The 16831-nt window shown below is 41.9% G+C and overlaps 1 protein-coding gene across 5 annotated transcripts in view; it reads right to left on the minus strand.

The window, feature by feature from the left end:
* Window positions 1-16831, minus strand: part of LOC117403508 (AP-4 complex accessory subunit RUSC2-like) — a 44773-nt gene that overhangs the window by 27051 nt on the left and 891 nt on the right. The gene's annotated exons all lie outside the window — the stretch shown is intronic.

Consider the following 16831-nt stretch of genomic DNA (forward strand, 5'->3'; position numbering starts at 1 on the left):
GTATACAGTGCAGGAAGAGGATCAATAAACCAAAGACTCTTCATTCTCATAGTCACTCACTGTGCTCTGCTGTATACAGTGCAGGAAGAGGATCAATAAACCAAAGACTCTTCATTCTCATAGTCACTCACTGTGCTCTGCTGTATACAGTGCAGGAAGGGGGACCAATAAACCAAAGACTCTTCATTCTCATAGTCACTCACTGTGCTCTGCTGTATACAGTGCAGGAAGGGGGACCAATAAACCAAAGACTCTTCGTTCTCATAGTCACTCACTGTGCTCTGCATTATACAGTGCAGGAAGAGGATCAATAAACCAAAGACTCTTCATTCTCATAGTCACTCACTGTGCTCTGCTGTATACAGTGCAGGAAGAGGATCAATAAACCAAAGACTCTTCGTTCTCATAGTCACTCACTGTGCTCTGCTGTATACAGTGCAGGAAGAGGGATCAATAAACTGGAATCAATAACTGATTGGTGCCTCATTAAGACTGGCTATTTTTATCGGTCGAGGGTTAGCAAAAAAACTGTCAGGAAAAAAATAAATAAAACACTACCAAGTGAAATTGCAGTCTGGTGCTTTATAAACAAATTAAACCAGTGTGCTAAACTGCAGTGCAGTGGGTTGGCCATTGAAATCCACTGCCAAGCAAATGTACTGTACATCCTCTAAAATAGTGCATGGGGGATTTTTCTAAACTGATGATGCCTCATGCTCATCCAGAACATGTCCATTTGGTGAGCTACCATTCTACCTTTGGAAGAAAGACAAGTGTACGTCCATAACTCCGTCCTACGATTTACAGTAAGACTAAAAAAACCAATAACACAGCAGTAAAAACTGGACAGCGACTGAAAGGCTACAGCCATTACTATCCGAGGCTATGATGAAGTTTGGTAAAGATGGCGCAGAATCCAGGCTGTTTTCGTGTTAACCAAAACAATTAATCAAGAGAGATGTCTTTTGTCTATCCCTAAAGAATTTGCCAAAAAATTCCTCTCCATTCGTAACTTGCACACAGCTGGAAAACACGTGTTCCTTTGCTTTCTGAAATGGAAAGCTGTTTATAAGTCAGTGTTATTCAGAGGGCAGGCTGTCCTGTCCTTGATGTGGATCCCATGGTGAAGTGCATCCCATGGTGACAGTTTAAAAATCTAGATCCTTCTAATACAAAAACATGTGAATCTATATTCATCAAGCCCAAGGGTCCACCGTTACCATTTACTACGCGTGCAGAAATCTTGCATCTCGGTTTGTTTATCTTTTAAGACAGTTGCTGTCTGTCTGTAGTTATTTATATACAGTCCATACAGTAGGCATGGCTGCAGCTGCTGATGCTTGTGGGTGGCTCTTGTGCAGTGCTGTCCTCAGTCAACTGTTGTACAAGATAACCAGTGAACACACTAGAGGGTCCTCGTAACCTAGTAAAAGCATTGCAACATGTAATAAAGCATAGTGAAGACATTGCTAAGCACTGCAAAGCCCATGGAGGTAACATAAACCATATTAAAAAAAAAAAACATTGCCAAATCAATATATAACCATGAGGAAAGCACAGGAAGACTGCACATATTCTATGGTAATCTTTTTTAATGATATAGCCAAATGCAGTCTGAAACATCTATAGAAAGCTGACAGTATATGCTAAAGGTTTGTATTGATACAAAATCAACCCAGGTATCGTGATCTCCATGTGACAGACAGACAGGTCCAGGATTTGTTATTTCCCTAAAAGCATCTTGAAATCTCCCCATATTTACTGGTGTTTATGTTCGTTCTTAATATAACTGATGATATATACCCTTTGTTGCAATCGTTCATACTGCAGTAAGGTGGAGCTGGAAAGCCAACATCTGGTGGCATGCTACAGTAAATAAACAAAACAAACACACTAATAACAGCATGTTCCCTGAAAGCAAACTAGGCTTGTAAATGAATCCAACGTTTGTTTCATTTTTTAAAAATTAAACTCTCATCAGTGCTGGTGCAATATCCTTTAGCTTTTTTATGTCCCAATTGCTGCATGCAGTGTTGTGCTGAAGAAATAATAAGGAAAATAACCTTTAGCTGTGCCGACGCCTCCAGTATTGAATACATTGAACATGATATAAAGCAGACGCAGTGAGATGCAGTTGCGGTTTGAGGAGCCCTGATGGGAGTTGCATCATAACTAATATCGAAAGCCTGTACAAGAGGTGTGTCAGATTCTGCTGCAGGTGTACATTGTATTGTGGAATTGAAGGAAAGCTTACTAAAGCCTAATGAGAAAAGTGCACAGTAAAAACGTTTAAGAATGGTCACTTTGCCACTCCGCCATGTAATGTAAACACACACAAATGAATTGTAACTGATGATATTGATGGATATTGTTACAAATTGGGTGAAGCTGCTTTTGAAGCGTGTGTGCAAGACAAAGCACAACAACCATCACTGGCATTGGAGCTTTTAAGATCTCAGTAATGCTCTCCAGGCGGAATACATGGCCTCACTGATGGTACCCTTCTTTAAAAACTATTTTGAGTAGGGATTCCAGACTGGAAATTGAGAAAAACAAGAACAACTGCACTGCAGTGAAGTAAATATTTAAGTATAACATGATCTGTAAGCATCACAAGGCCTGCATCTCACCACAACAGTCAAAGACCACACTCCGTACAATAAAGTCAAAGAAAACAAAACTAATTCAAGCAGAAGTCTCTCTGCTCAACTGTACATTATTCTGCAGGGATGGGAATAAGACTCCCATTGCATAGTGGTTTGATCTATTCTTTGTCTTACTTTGAGTTTTGGAAGACACACCCGATCTTGTTACCTATACACTGTGTAAAAACTGGAATGGGTGAAGCTGCTATGCAATATAAGTCTTACTTTCATCCCCGATGTTGTTTCACAAATTAGAAGATTCCAGAATTTCCTGGGGACACCCTGGGCAAACTAGGACCCCAGTCTGAGGACGACTGCTGTAGAGTTTTGGCACAGTGGTCGCCAGTGGTGCGTATCCTTTTTAAATGTATTTATTGAATCTATGCAGCAGGAGCAGGAGCAGGAGCATGTAATGTGATGTACAGGTAACACCTTCTTTAGAACAAAACATCCAATCATCAGACAGCCAAAACAGCATATTACATTATATACATGCATTCAAAAAATAAACAGAACCAACTGGTGCATACATATATTACTGGCACATTCAAAATCACTAATAAGGATTACTGGACAATGGCCTAAGTAAACAGGAAAACAAATATATCCAGATGTTTACAAATTTGTATTTGAAACCAAGTTTCCTTTCCATTTTAGATAACCAGGGGCCACTGGCTGACCCTAGTTTGAATCATCGTGAATCAAAATAAATGCATGTGCTTTTCAATGTGCTTGCATGAGTCACAGGCTGTGCTTGGCTGCTACTTCAAAAAACTGAAAGTGTTGGCTAAGATTATCTAGCCTTTCTTGAACATGTCAAAGTCAAAGACCTCAGTAGTAAGTTCTCTATATCAGTTTGGCAGATTCTTTGTGTCCCTCTACTGAGATCAGATCCCCAGTGCCTACGGTAGCTCTCTAGACTAGAATGAATGTACTCGTTCTCAGATCCCCAGCACTGAGTTTTCTTGATAGTATTGAAGCATCGAGAATTGACTAGTGTAATGCCTTGTTTGCTGGTGTTTCCACTAATGTTCTTAATAGGTTGCAATACATTCAAAATTCTGCTGCTCGAGTTTTAACAAGAAAAAGACAGCATGACCATAACACCAGTTTTAGCATCTCTCCACTGGTTACCAGTTATAGAATTGACTTCAAGATCTTGCTGCTGACCTTTAAGGCCTTGAACAGACAACTTGCGGTTTGCTAAAAATGATCTCCTTTCCGTACCACCAAGAACAAAGTTACAAACTATTGTAGATCCTGCCTTTTGTTCTTTGGTCCTTCGTCTGTGGAACTCCCTTCAAAGGTCTATCAGGGACTCAGTCTGTCTCTATGTTTAATCGCGCTTCGAGACTCATTTTTATACATTGGCTTACTGCAATGCATAGATTTTATTGTGTTGATTTATGTATTTGTGTATTTTTCTTTAATGTGAAGCGCTTTGGGATTTCTTCTAATGAAAGGCGCTATACAAAATAAATATATTATACTGTATATTATTATTCCCTTGTTCTCAGGCCCCCAGTACTGCGATATTTAGACTGTACAGTCCTTGGCTTTATTCTCATGAAAAGTCCAGGGTGGGTTGTTTTCTGAGAAGCAAGGCTGAGTCGTTTCAGAGGAAGGGTGTGAGAGCCACTGCTGTCTGTGCGTCTCTCTCTGTGTCTCTCTCAGTCCAGGAAACAGGACATGCAGTACAGACAAGCAGCCTCATTCCAAGCCATCACGCCTCCTTTCACTCGCTGGGGCCTGTTACACTGGGAAACCATAGCAACCCTGGCTCAGGAAAGGGCTGGGCGACAATAAGCTCTTGTTTCATTGCTGGAATTCTGGAGTAAGTTTGTAAAATACAAAGCCATTGAGCGTGTGAGCCAGCAGACTATACTGTGATGAGAAATGACAGGGTGAGCATAGTCTGACACACAGACACACACACACACGCACACACACACACACACACACACAAACACACACACACACACACACACACACACAGGCTATACTGTGAGAAGAAATGACAGGGTGAGCATAGTCTGACACACAGACACTCCCACACACACACACACACACACACACACACACACACACACACACACACACAGGCTATACTGAGGAGAAATGACAGGGTGACTAGTCTCCCACACACACACACACACACAGTACTGTGCTGATAAAGTACTGTGCCATAGTAAAAGCATAGCAAAGTGTAATAAAGCACAGTGAAATCATGGTAAAGCATAAGTGCCATATGGAACTGCACAGTATAAACATGGGAAAATGGCAAAGTTACTGTGCAAATTTACCATGGTAAACTTTTATAGGGGTGTTCAATTTTTACTACAATTAAATTAATATTTCAATTAAATATTTAAAACAAAACGTTTTTTAAAATATTTAACACATCATGTTTTGTCTGCATTTGTGCACTCAAGCCCTGAGGAGATAACAGTTATTCCTGAGCGGAAATAACATCAACTTCAACTAAACAGGACCGATGGGAAGCTGTCAATGGTTTGGGGAACCCATAAAGAGATAAATAACAGTACGTATCTCTGTGTGAAGAGAGGAAGGAGGCTCAGGCAGGGATTGGTCTGGATAAGATGTTACAGTCACACCTGTCAGCGCTGATAACTGGCTTTTGAAAAACATTTTCTTCTGTCTAATGAGGATGCAATCAGGCTCTCCAGCCTGTTCCTCCCACCCTGCAGCCCTGGCGATAAAACTCTAGGAGGCTTTAACAGTTCCACTGAAGAAACACCACACTTCTTTCACCAGCTCTCTCTGACTCTCTGTAGCTGAACTCCCATTCATCGGCAATATGTAGCAAAGTCTGTTTTGCAGCATGGCCCAGGGAGACTTTAATGAGAAAAAGATCTGTGATTTTTGCAGTCTTGCATACTGAAACACCTGCTAACCAAGCTCATACAATATCAACCCTGTATTAAATCTGTCAGATCTGCTGGAAAGTGATGGAATATGTACTTGTGGCAAAGTGGTTGCTGAGTAGTACAGGTGCAGAGGTGATGCAGTGCAGGAATAATCACACAAAAGAAACTGTAATCCGGTTTGGAAAAGGGGTCTTTATTTTTGTATAAATCCCGGTCTGGCGACCAAACAATAATCCGCCGGCAATACACACCAATGTGTAAAGCTCGGCAGGAAACGATAAGAAGGGTTTGCAAAACCCAATAAATAATAACGCGTTACCCGCCCAACAATAATACTAAACACAATCACCAGTCTGGGTGCGTGCAGTAGTGCTCGAGGTGGGTGATAACAATAAACAGTGACTGTGGTGTTGTTGTTCAGGGTAGTGCTGGTCCAAAGCGACAGCTCCGGAAACGTGTTAGTCGTCTAGTGAATTTACAAACAAAAGACAATTACTAACAGTGACAAAAACAAACAAAACACTCACAAACACTTTGTTTTCTCAATACAATTTGGGAACTCTCCCGGTCTTTCCAGTTCCGTGCTTCTCTGAACCAAGCGAAGGAAAAGATTTACGATCCTCCGTCCCCTTTATGCTATCACGCATGACCCCTTGGTAACGATTGCAGCTGTCTCTACTGTCTGCTGCTGCTACATCGTTTACCTTCTGGGGTCAATACGTTCCTGCAACAGAGTCTTGCCTTCTTCCAGACTGGCTGACTTCCCAGCCCGGGGAAAGAACTGTCAGGCCAGCCCGCCCAAATCCTTTCCCTTTCGCTGCTTAGTGCCCTCACAGGTCGGGAGGGAGATTTACAACCAAAACTCATTATATTTCTGTCACAGTACTGTACCAGGGATACCATCTATACAACAAATGAATCAGCCTTGTAAGTAGAAGCCCTTCAACTGTACATACACTGCTGTCTTAGACATTTTCCCGTTGAGAACCACTGGGTAAATATGATGGATTTGCTACTACAACACTTCATATTAGCTGCTCATGTAAGTATACTTTGAGTTGTTGTGATCACACGTTTTTGAAGATTCTGATCAATGTGAATTAAAGATTGCTAAATGACAAGCTTGGTGTCTTTTCACACAAACTAAGCTGTATTAATAATAGTCAAAGTTGTTACAATAGTGGAAAACACTAGAGGAGGCTTTGAGTAAATTGTTGATGCTCATAACATCGATGTATATTGTAGCTCCTGAATGTGTCTAAGACTTTTGCACAGCAGTGTAAAGGTGTGCAGGTTGTTGTACAACCCTTTTAAAAGTTGACAATAGTAAAAGCAGAATGAAATGTAACATAGCACAGTGAAAGCATGGTAAAGCATAGACAAGCATTGTACATTATAGCATATTAAAAAATAAATAAAACCATGGTAAACTATGGCAAACGCATAGCATAGCCACGGGAAAAGCACGGTTGTGTGGTCCGGTGATTAAAGAAAAGGGCTTGTAACCAGGAGGTCCCCGGTTCAAATCCCAGCTCACTCACTGACTCACTGTGTGACCCTGAGCAAGTCACTTAAACTCCTTGTGCTTCGTCTTTCAGGTGAGATGTAATTGTAAGTGACTCTGCAGCTGATGCATAGTTCACACACCCTAGTCTCTGTAAGTCACCTTGGATAAAGGCGTCTGCTAAACAAACAAATAACTATAATAAAAAATACCCTGGTATAAATATAAATCAAAACTGTTTTCCGGGTGTTTTCACTTACGTGGATTGTCAGTGAATAATAATAAGACAGACACTAGGTTTTGACACGCCGCACAGGAACGCAGATTTAATTAACACATAGGTGCCGCCACTAGGGTACCATCAATGGTAGCCCTAGTGTCAGATATAATAAACAACAACACCAAAAAAGCTAAAAATAAAAGTTTTCCACACACGGCAAGCGACGTCCCGCTCCAGGAACCTACCTTACGAAACCCTAAACTAACTTAGCCAAGTCCCGGCGTCTTCCCGGAGACTCCAGCTTCTTCCTGACAGCCTCGGCTGGGCAATGCCTTCACAAGAACCGTCTTAGAGTGGAAGGGTTTCATGCAGTAGTCCTCTCCTCTGGAGCGGACGCTCTCCTCCTCGGTGTACATGAACACAGAGGCTTTTCTCTCCGTGCCCGTCTGTGTAGCCATGGCATTGGAGTAGCCTCAAACGCTGTCGTTGCTGCGTTCTTAAACAGGCGTAGGCTCCCTGGACAAGCCCTCCCACCCAGTCAGGACCTCCCGGTCAGCTCAGCCCCGGGCAAGCCTTCCTGTTTACTGAGCAGCAGCGCAGCTGAACCAGCGGCAGAGTCCTCCCTGCCACTGCGGTCATTAACAGAACAGTTTCTTTACTGCTGCCTATCAGCTTGCCCGTCTCACTGCGACGGACTTGGGCTGATAAATGTAATCTTGCTGCATTAAAATCCAGTCAGAAGCATCGGTTCCTATAGTAATTGCTCCTGGTACACAACACTGTCTACCCTGACTGATCCTAGAGCACTAAAGCTTCATAACAGCAAACAAAATGCACAGGAACCTATAGATTTGTACCCTTACCAATTAAGTGACTGGTGAGTCTACTGAATTAACAAAGGTGTTTGTTACGGCCAAACCACTGATGCAATTATAAAAGATTCCTGCTGTATACCATGGTAAAAGCAGAGCAAAGTGTAGTGAAGCATTACAGTACAAGAAGATTAAATCACAGAGAACTTGTATGCATAGTAAATACATAGTAATCATGTAAATCATGGTAAATGCATCATAGCAAACTGCAAAATGATTATGCAAATTTACTCTGGCGTGCATTTCTAAAAGGGTGGTGTGGAACAGTGTCAGTGCTAATTAACAGCATTGTATACAGTCTTCTGAAGTCATAAGATCCTGTAGGTTGCACAATGGTATCACTTTGAAACTGCTGGATCCTCCTGGGCACCATCCTCTCCAGCTGTAAAGCTTGGAAGACCCTTCAGTGCTGTATAATTGTTGAGGCTAGAGGTTATCTGAGGTCTAATCACGCCATTGAGAGAGATGTACAGACCGGGAGTTCAGAAAGTACTGTGAAAGATTGCACTTGTTTGAAGATTCGATTGCACCCTTTAAAAACAGACCCAGACACAGAACAGTACTTTTTAGCACTTTCATGCACTTTTATTAATTACAAAACAAATGAACAAACCATGACTTGTCCTTCATCAGCCTGGCACACAGCCCTGACTGCAGGGTTTCCAACCCTTTTATGCATGGCTTAATCAGCTTCAGGTGCTTCTCATTAAAATGGAGCCAGGTGATTCCACTCTGGCTCCAGATAACCCTGTGGCATTCTGGGGAATGTAGTCCTGCAGGACCCTTCTGGACTACATATTTTCTCCTCCCCCTACTCTGCCACACATGCTCTGTCACCTATGCCACAGTACCTTCTTTCAATTAGTAATATTACTCACGGCTCGATAAGTACACCACCAAAGATCCTCCGTCTGTCTTAACACTGCCCATCCATCCCCCCACAGCATGCAACAAGCACTTATTTTTTTTGACTGCTGTAATTATAATATGCAGAAACATTTCACATTTACAAAAAGAGGCAATCTAGCCATATAAACATGTCATGTCTACAAAAGGTGCCAAGTTACATACAACAAATGGTAATCCCTGTAAAGTGTAATAATATACAGTGCCTTGCATAAGTATTCACCCCCCTTGGACTTTTCCACATTTTGTAGTGTTACAACCTGGAATTAAAATGGATTTAATTGGGATTTTTACCATTTGATTTACACAACATACTTAACACTTTGAAGGTGCAAAATATTTTTTATTGCGACACAAAAGTTAATTAAACAAAAAAAAAAGACATTTGTTGGTTGCATAAGTATTCACCCCCCTGAGTCAATACTTGGTAGAAGCACCTTTGGCAGCAATTACAGCTGTGAGTCTTTTTGGGTAAGTCTCTACCAGCTTTGCACATCTGGATCCTGCAATTTTTGCCCATTCTTCTTGGCAAAATTGCTCAAGCTCTGTCAAGTTGGATGGGGACCGTTGGTGAACAGCAATGTTCAAGTCTTGCCACAGATTCTCAGTCGGATTGAGGTCTGGGCTTTGACTGGGCCATTCCAAGACATTCAGGTTCTTGTTTTTAAACCACTCCAGTGTAGCTTTGGCTGTGTGTTTAGGGTCATTGTCCTGCTGGAAGGTGAACCTCCACCCCAGTCCCAGGTCTCTTGCAGACTGAAAAGGTTTTCCTCTAGAATTTCCCTGTATTTGGCTCCATCCATCTTGCCCTCAATCCTGACCAGTTTCCCAGTCCATGCCGATGAAAAGCATCCCCATAACATGATGCTGCCACCACCATGCTTCACCGTGGGGATGGTGTTCTCAGGGTGATGAGCAGTGTTGGCTTTGCGCCACACATAGCATTTTGCGCTAAGGCCAAAAAGTTCAATTTTGGTCTCATCAGACCAGAGAACCTTTTTCCACATGTTTGCTGTGTCTCCCACAATCCTTTTGGCAAAATCCAAATGGATTTGATATGGGTTTTTTTCAGCAATGGCTTTCTTCTCGCCACTCTTCCATAAAGCCCAGCTCTGTGGAGAGTCCGGGTTATAGTTGTCCCATGGACGGTTTCTCCCATCTCAGCTGTGGATCTCTCCAGTTCCTTCAGAGTTACCATTTGCCTCTTGGTTGCTTCTCTTTAATGCCCTCCTTACCTGGTCACTGAGTTTTGGTGGACGGCCTTCTCTAGGCAGAATCGCGGTTGTGCGATATTCTTTCCATTTTTTAATTATGGATTTAACGGTGCTCCGGGGGATGTTCAAAGTTTGGGATATTTTTTTATAACCCAACCCTGATTGGTGCTTCTCCAGAACTTTATCCCGGACTTGTTTTGATAGCTCCTTGGTCTTCATGATGCTGTTTGTTTAGATATGCTCTCTAACAAACTCTGGGGCCTTCCAGAAACAGGTGTATTTAATCTGCAATCATGTGCCACTTTAATTGCACACAGGTGGACTCCATTCAACTAATTATGTGACTTCTGAAGGCAATTGGTTGCACCAGAGCTTATTTAGGGGTGTCACAGCAAAGGGGGTGAATACTTATGCAATCAAGACTTTTCAGTTTTTTATTTGTAAATAATTTTGAAAAATATGTAGATTTTTTTCCCCACTTCGACATTATGGACTATTTTGTGTAGATCAGTGACAAAAAATCCTAATTAAATCAATTTTAATTCCAGGTTGTAACACTACAAAATGTGGAAAAGTCCAAGGGGGGTGAATACTTATGCAAGGCACTGTAAAGGTGGCCAAGAGCCAATCAGGGCAAACTCAGCACTCCATTTTTATTACAGGAGGACCAACATGAACACAGAGTTTGCCCCAGCTGGGTCCTGTTTTACATTGTTCACTTTATTACAGCTTTACAAGGCTATGCAATGAACTAAGAGTAGTACTGAGTTTAAAACAGCATTCTCTACTGCTTTAGGGGTGGGAACAAGGAAGCACATGGGCTGCAGGCCACATGTAATAGTAGTGTGTCTGAATATTACGATAGAAGCATCTAAGACATTATTCATGCAGGATTCTCTTTTCTGAAAGGTGAATCCACTGTGGCAGTCTCATAGAAACAGTGGCAAAATATAGGCTAATCTTTGCAGTTATCAAATATTGACAATGATTTTTGTACCAAGGTTTTTAGGAACCATGTCAACAATCCAGTTTAATCCAAAATGTAATCCATGTTGCTGAAGTTTTATAAACCATACACCAAAGAAGCAACCCTGTGCAGAAACTGAATCCTCTCCCGTTCCCTCAAGCTAAATGACATGTATGCAGCTGCTCTTCCCTTACCAATCTGACTAGCTCCTCCCGAGGGGAATCAGTACAGCAGAGTGGATTGACAAATTGAAATACGATGCTGAAGACATTGGTATTTGCCGTCATGTATTTTCAATCGCCAGCTAGCTCTGCCTGAATGCACCGGTACTTTCAGTTTTGGTCTGTTTTGAATATCTTTAACCAAGAGCAGTAAACAAGCTGAAAGGGGCATAGGATTCTCCGGGACAGACTGGGAGACGGAGCTGAAAGGGATGTGGGATTCTCCGGGACAGACTGGGAGACGGAGCTGAAAGGGGTGTGGGATTCTCTGGGACAGACTGGGAGATGGAGCTGAAAGGGGCGTGGGATTCTCAGGGACAGACTGGGAGGCGGAGCTGAAAGGGGTGTGGGACTCTCTGGGACAGACTGGGAGACGGAGCTGAAAGGGGCATGGGATTCTCCGGGACAGACTGGGAGACGGAGCTGAAAGGGGCGTGGGATTCTCAGGGACAGACTGGGAGGTGGAGCTGAAAGGGGTGTGGGACTCTCTGGGACAGACTGGGAGACGGAGCTGAAAAGGACGTGGGATTCTCCAGGACAGACTGGGAGACGGAGCTTAAAGGGGCGTGGGATACTCCGGGACAGACTGGGAGACGGAGCTGAAAGGGGCGTGGGATTCTCCGGGACAGACTGGGAGACGGAGCTGAAAGGGGCATGGGATTTTCCGGGGCAGACTGGGAGACGGAGCTGAAAGGGGCGTGGGATTCTCCGGGACAGACTGGGAGACGGAGCTGAAAGGGGTGTGGGATTCTCTGGGACAGATTAGGAGATGGAGGTTAGGCAGTGTTCATAACAAGTAGCTGGGATGACCATGGATTTTTCAAAGTGTAAATGAATAATCTTTCATTTTGAATTGAAAATCAAGGGGAGACAAACACTCAAGAATGTGTGGAATGTATTGCAGATGTCATTTAGGCTATGCATTGGTTTTCTTTGCAGTCATTTATAAATTATTTAAATGAACAAATCCAAACATGATCATTTCTGAAAACATTTCAAGCAATGTTTTGTCCGAATATCAGGCCTATTTGTCCCTGCTAGCACCTTGATAAACATGTGAATTCACATGTGGCATGAACCCAAGAAAAGGTTTAATTTCCGAGTCACCAAAAATCAAAGATAATGCTTTTACTAGCCTAACACTCGCAGGAGATTTGCCTTCTCAGCCCCTTTAAGAGGCCAAACCCACATCTCTCAGGCTAATCCTCAGTTATTAACAACCTGGGTTCTCATTTAAAAAGCACCAAGCGAGACACTAACAGTGCCATAGTCACTACAGCGGGTTTGCTTCATCCAATTTTAATCGCTCCTCCACGCCTTCCCGAAACTGTATTGTTGGGGTCTCCTGCCACAAGTCTGGGTATTCATGGGTTAACATGACTTCTAATTTGTAATTTGACTTTTATAATGCCCAGACTGCTTGTGACATCATCTTTGTAAACGTGTTTTCTGAATCAATAGAAGAGAAGTCCAAGCTAATACTGCGGCTGTTTTAAAGGTAAAGGCTGCAATTCAGACCGATAATACATTTGCTTTTCTGACTTTCAGGTGCCTTGTGTACCCCCTTCCCCAAGGTGCTCTGCCTTAGCACTGCTTTCAGACGTTATGCAACCAAGCAGGTGAATGGTGGCTTTGTACTTTTATGTGCATTCACTTTGGGCAGCAGAATTAATCTTTTACCTGCTTTATTAAATTTCTAATGGATCATATCCTAACCGTGTTACTGCTAACTAAGCATCACTATTACCAGCAACAGTGTTTATTATATTTGAATTGATGTTAAAACAGCATTGCACACTGGCTCAAAACCTTATAAAACACTTACAAAAAATATATATATATAACAGAACACAAATATATGAAAACCATTATAAAATATAAAAAATATTGGGTCTCTGGAAAGACCCAGACTGGATTAAACAGTGAACTCCATCCCTAGTGGACCAGCTGTACTGCACACAGGAATCATTCTCTCAGTGACTGCTGTACCAGTGCTACCGTATGTTGCTCCTTTACACTCTGTTTCGCTGGCCTCCATGCATTCTCAGATCTAACGGCATTTCTCATATATGCCAATGTACTTTAAATAATGGAAATGTCAGCCGTTCTAGAATCAAAAACCCCATTAAGAGCTCAGTAACGGGTGTTTATTATGGGCCAACTCGACTACTCCCTCATTGTTAATTGTGTTTAGATATTGAACAGCAGACAATGTGATTTTAGCTGGATGTGGTAACAGTAATTATGACACTGATCCAACACTGCCTGGGGCGCTATGACAGGTACAGCCCTTAAATTAGGTGTAGGTAGTTGACTGGATTGAGCGAGCGCTCACATAAAACACTGCTTACTTGATCGGTCACCTGCTACAGTACCCATCTCAAAAGACAAACCAGACTTTGTTTTGTTTAATCTAAGAGCTATAAAAAGCATTTTCAAGCTGCAGCATGGTGCAGCCAGTTTAATCTATTGCATCTGTGATGGATGCCCGCTGGTATACAGGCAAATTATCAAAGGGCACCTCAGTCATTAGTGACACAAAACTGATCTCAACATACTTTGTAGTCTACTGTAGTCTTTTACTATAGCATCATTTCTTAATCTTGAGTATTAATACTAGACCTTAGAATATCTTACCCACCAACAGTACTTTGAAACACAGCTCCTGGAAAACACTGTGTTAGTTTTTTTTTTTGCTTTGCTTTTGATGGCAAGCATACTTATTATCATATACATAACCAAACTGAAGAGAGTGTTCATGGTTCAGAACGCTGTACTGTATATACAGGTAGTGGACAAACAAATGGAAACACCTGGGTAAATGAGGGACACCAAGTATATTGAAAGAAAGTGCTTCCACACAGGTGTGGCTCATGCGTTAATTAAGCAAATAACATCCCAGCATGCTTAGGGTCATGTATAAAAATGCTGGACAGGCCTGGTTCACTATAATTATGGCTAGCATGGCTGCAAGAGGAGACCTCAGTGACTTTGAAAGAGGGGTGATTGTTGGGGCGCGTTTGGCAGGAGCTTCAGTGACCAAGACCGCTCAACTTGCTGATGTTTCACAAGCAACGGTGTCTAAGGTGATGTCGGCATGGAACTCCGAGGGAAGACATCATCAGCAAAGGGCAACAGTGGGTGGAAGCGCCAGGATCGTGATATCCGTGCATTAATTCAAAGTGCAAGGCAAAACAGGCGAGCAACTGCAGATCAATTGACTGCAACCTGGGGTGCGAGCAGCCAGTTTCATCAAAAACTCCACGAGCGGGATACCATAGTGGCCCAACTTCCTACTAAGTGACTTTACATTGGTGTTTCCATTTTTTTGTCCACTACCTGTACGTCACACAGATAGATGGTAACTCTATATAGAAACGCACACTGACAGCTGCCAACTGTACTGGCAATGGGCACCAAACTAACACCGCTCTCGAGTCCCTGTAAACTAGAGAACACTGTGCACCACTAGGGCTGGACGATAATGACATTTTCAGCTATCGATTATTGTCTGTAAATTATCAGGTGATTTATCGGCCGAATAAATAAAACATTAAAAATGATTGTAATTTATCAAATTTATACTGGAGCAGCATGACAGCCGCCAGTCTAAGTCAATGAGTGTAGAAGAAAAACAAACGACACAGTATAGGAATTTTTTTAATTTCTGGTGGGTGCCCAGAACAAAATAATTTGTATATTAATAAATGATGTCGTTTTCCTACATACATATATATTTTTTCTTATTTAAACATTTCTGTTAATTCGAGAACGTTTACTTTTACTTTCATAAAAAAAGTTCCAATCAGTGAGACAGTCACTTGACTTGGAAGCTGAGCAGGACTGCAACCCAAACTTCCTAAGGGAAGAAGCTCCAGAAGATAGGGAAGGCGTTCTGCTGCTGGTGCCCCACTCGTGATCTTGTTCATTATATTGAGGGAATCTTGCAGGCTAGGAACTGAATTGTAATACTGTACAATGCATGAAGCTAAATCAGGTATTCATCAGGCCAGTCTTTCACCAGGTCACAGAAAAAAAAAAAAAACTCAATGTGTCTTTTTCCATTGCTAAGGCTACTAACAGCTTAAATAAATAGGCAGTAAAGTACAACCTGCAGCAGTGATGGTTTCAGCACATCTGTGATGCCAAGCTGCTCTATGTTATATTAAGATGGACGGTGCTGTGCTTTACAATGATTGCTAAGCTGTGTCAAGTGGAAATTCACAGCTCTGTAGGCCTCCTGCCTGGAATTCAGTGCTCACATGACTTAAAGAGAACCCTGGCTGGAAAAACTGAACCCTTACATTTAGGAATTGTTGTTTAGGCATGTTGAAACCTGATATTGAGTCATTCAGCCAGTGTCTGGTACTTACTGTAGTGTAGCTTTCCCTGCCTGCATCGTTCAAGGGATTCAATACAAAACAGCCCCCGCTGTGCCTGAGTCCCCACCCTTTCCAGAATTGCTTCCAGAACACATCACCAGATCAGCGCCCTGGCTTACAGCTCGGGTCCACTCAAGCTGCTTTCCACAGAGCAGACAGACACTGTCCTCAGGCTATAACATTATCTGTGGCTGCGAGCTACGTGGGCACTGCTCTATGTGTTTCTTGTTTGGATGTGTGTTTCTATAAATTCTGAACACCTTGTTCAATTGATCTGAATTGTGTAGGGTGGGAATGAGACAGGCACAGTTTTATAACAAAGGGACATCACATATTTTCAGTGTTTACTCCCGTCTTTAATTAACTCCTCATTTCTGAAAGACGCAAAACAGCTGTCCATTTTACAAAACTAGAACAAGACAACTAAGTTAGACGTTCTCTTAAGGACTCCAAAGGTGTTTTGTTTTTCAATTTGTATCGACATGATTTTTTCTCCTTTCAAAATATAGGCGTTAATTAAAGCGTGGAGGAAACACTTTGAAAATACGGTCCAAAGTCTGGTGCAGGATATTTCAATGTTAGTGCCGGTAGACTACAGTAACCCAGCCATCCCTTCATTAGAGACACATCAGGTGTCACTCCAAATCATCATTTACCTTTCAACAAAAACAACACAACAACATGACTTTCAAAACGTACAAAAATGTGATTGTGCTTTTTTTAAATCTATACTACTGCTACTACTACTACTACTACTAATAATAATAATAATAATAACAATAATAATAATAACAATACTAATAATAATAATAATAATAATAATAATAGTATTACAGATATTATTATTATCATTATTAAACAACAATAACAATAACAATAACAATAACAATAACAATAACAATAATAATAATAATAATAATAATAATAATAATAACACCCAGACAATGAAGCCAAACATCCTCCTGCAGTGTAGCAGGTCTGCCGCATGCTGCCCAGCCACACTGTATCCCAC

Source organism: Acipenser ruthenus, chromosome 2, assembly GCF_902713425.1.
Source record: "Acipenser ruthenus chromosome 2, fAciRut3.2 maternal haplotype, whole genome shotgun sequence".
Classification (NCBI taxonomy): domain Eukaryota; kingdom Metazoa; phylum Chordata; class Actinopteri; order Acipenseriformes; family Acipenseridae; genus Acipenser; species Acipenser ruthenus.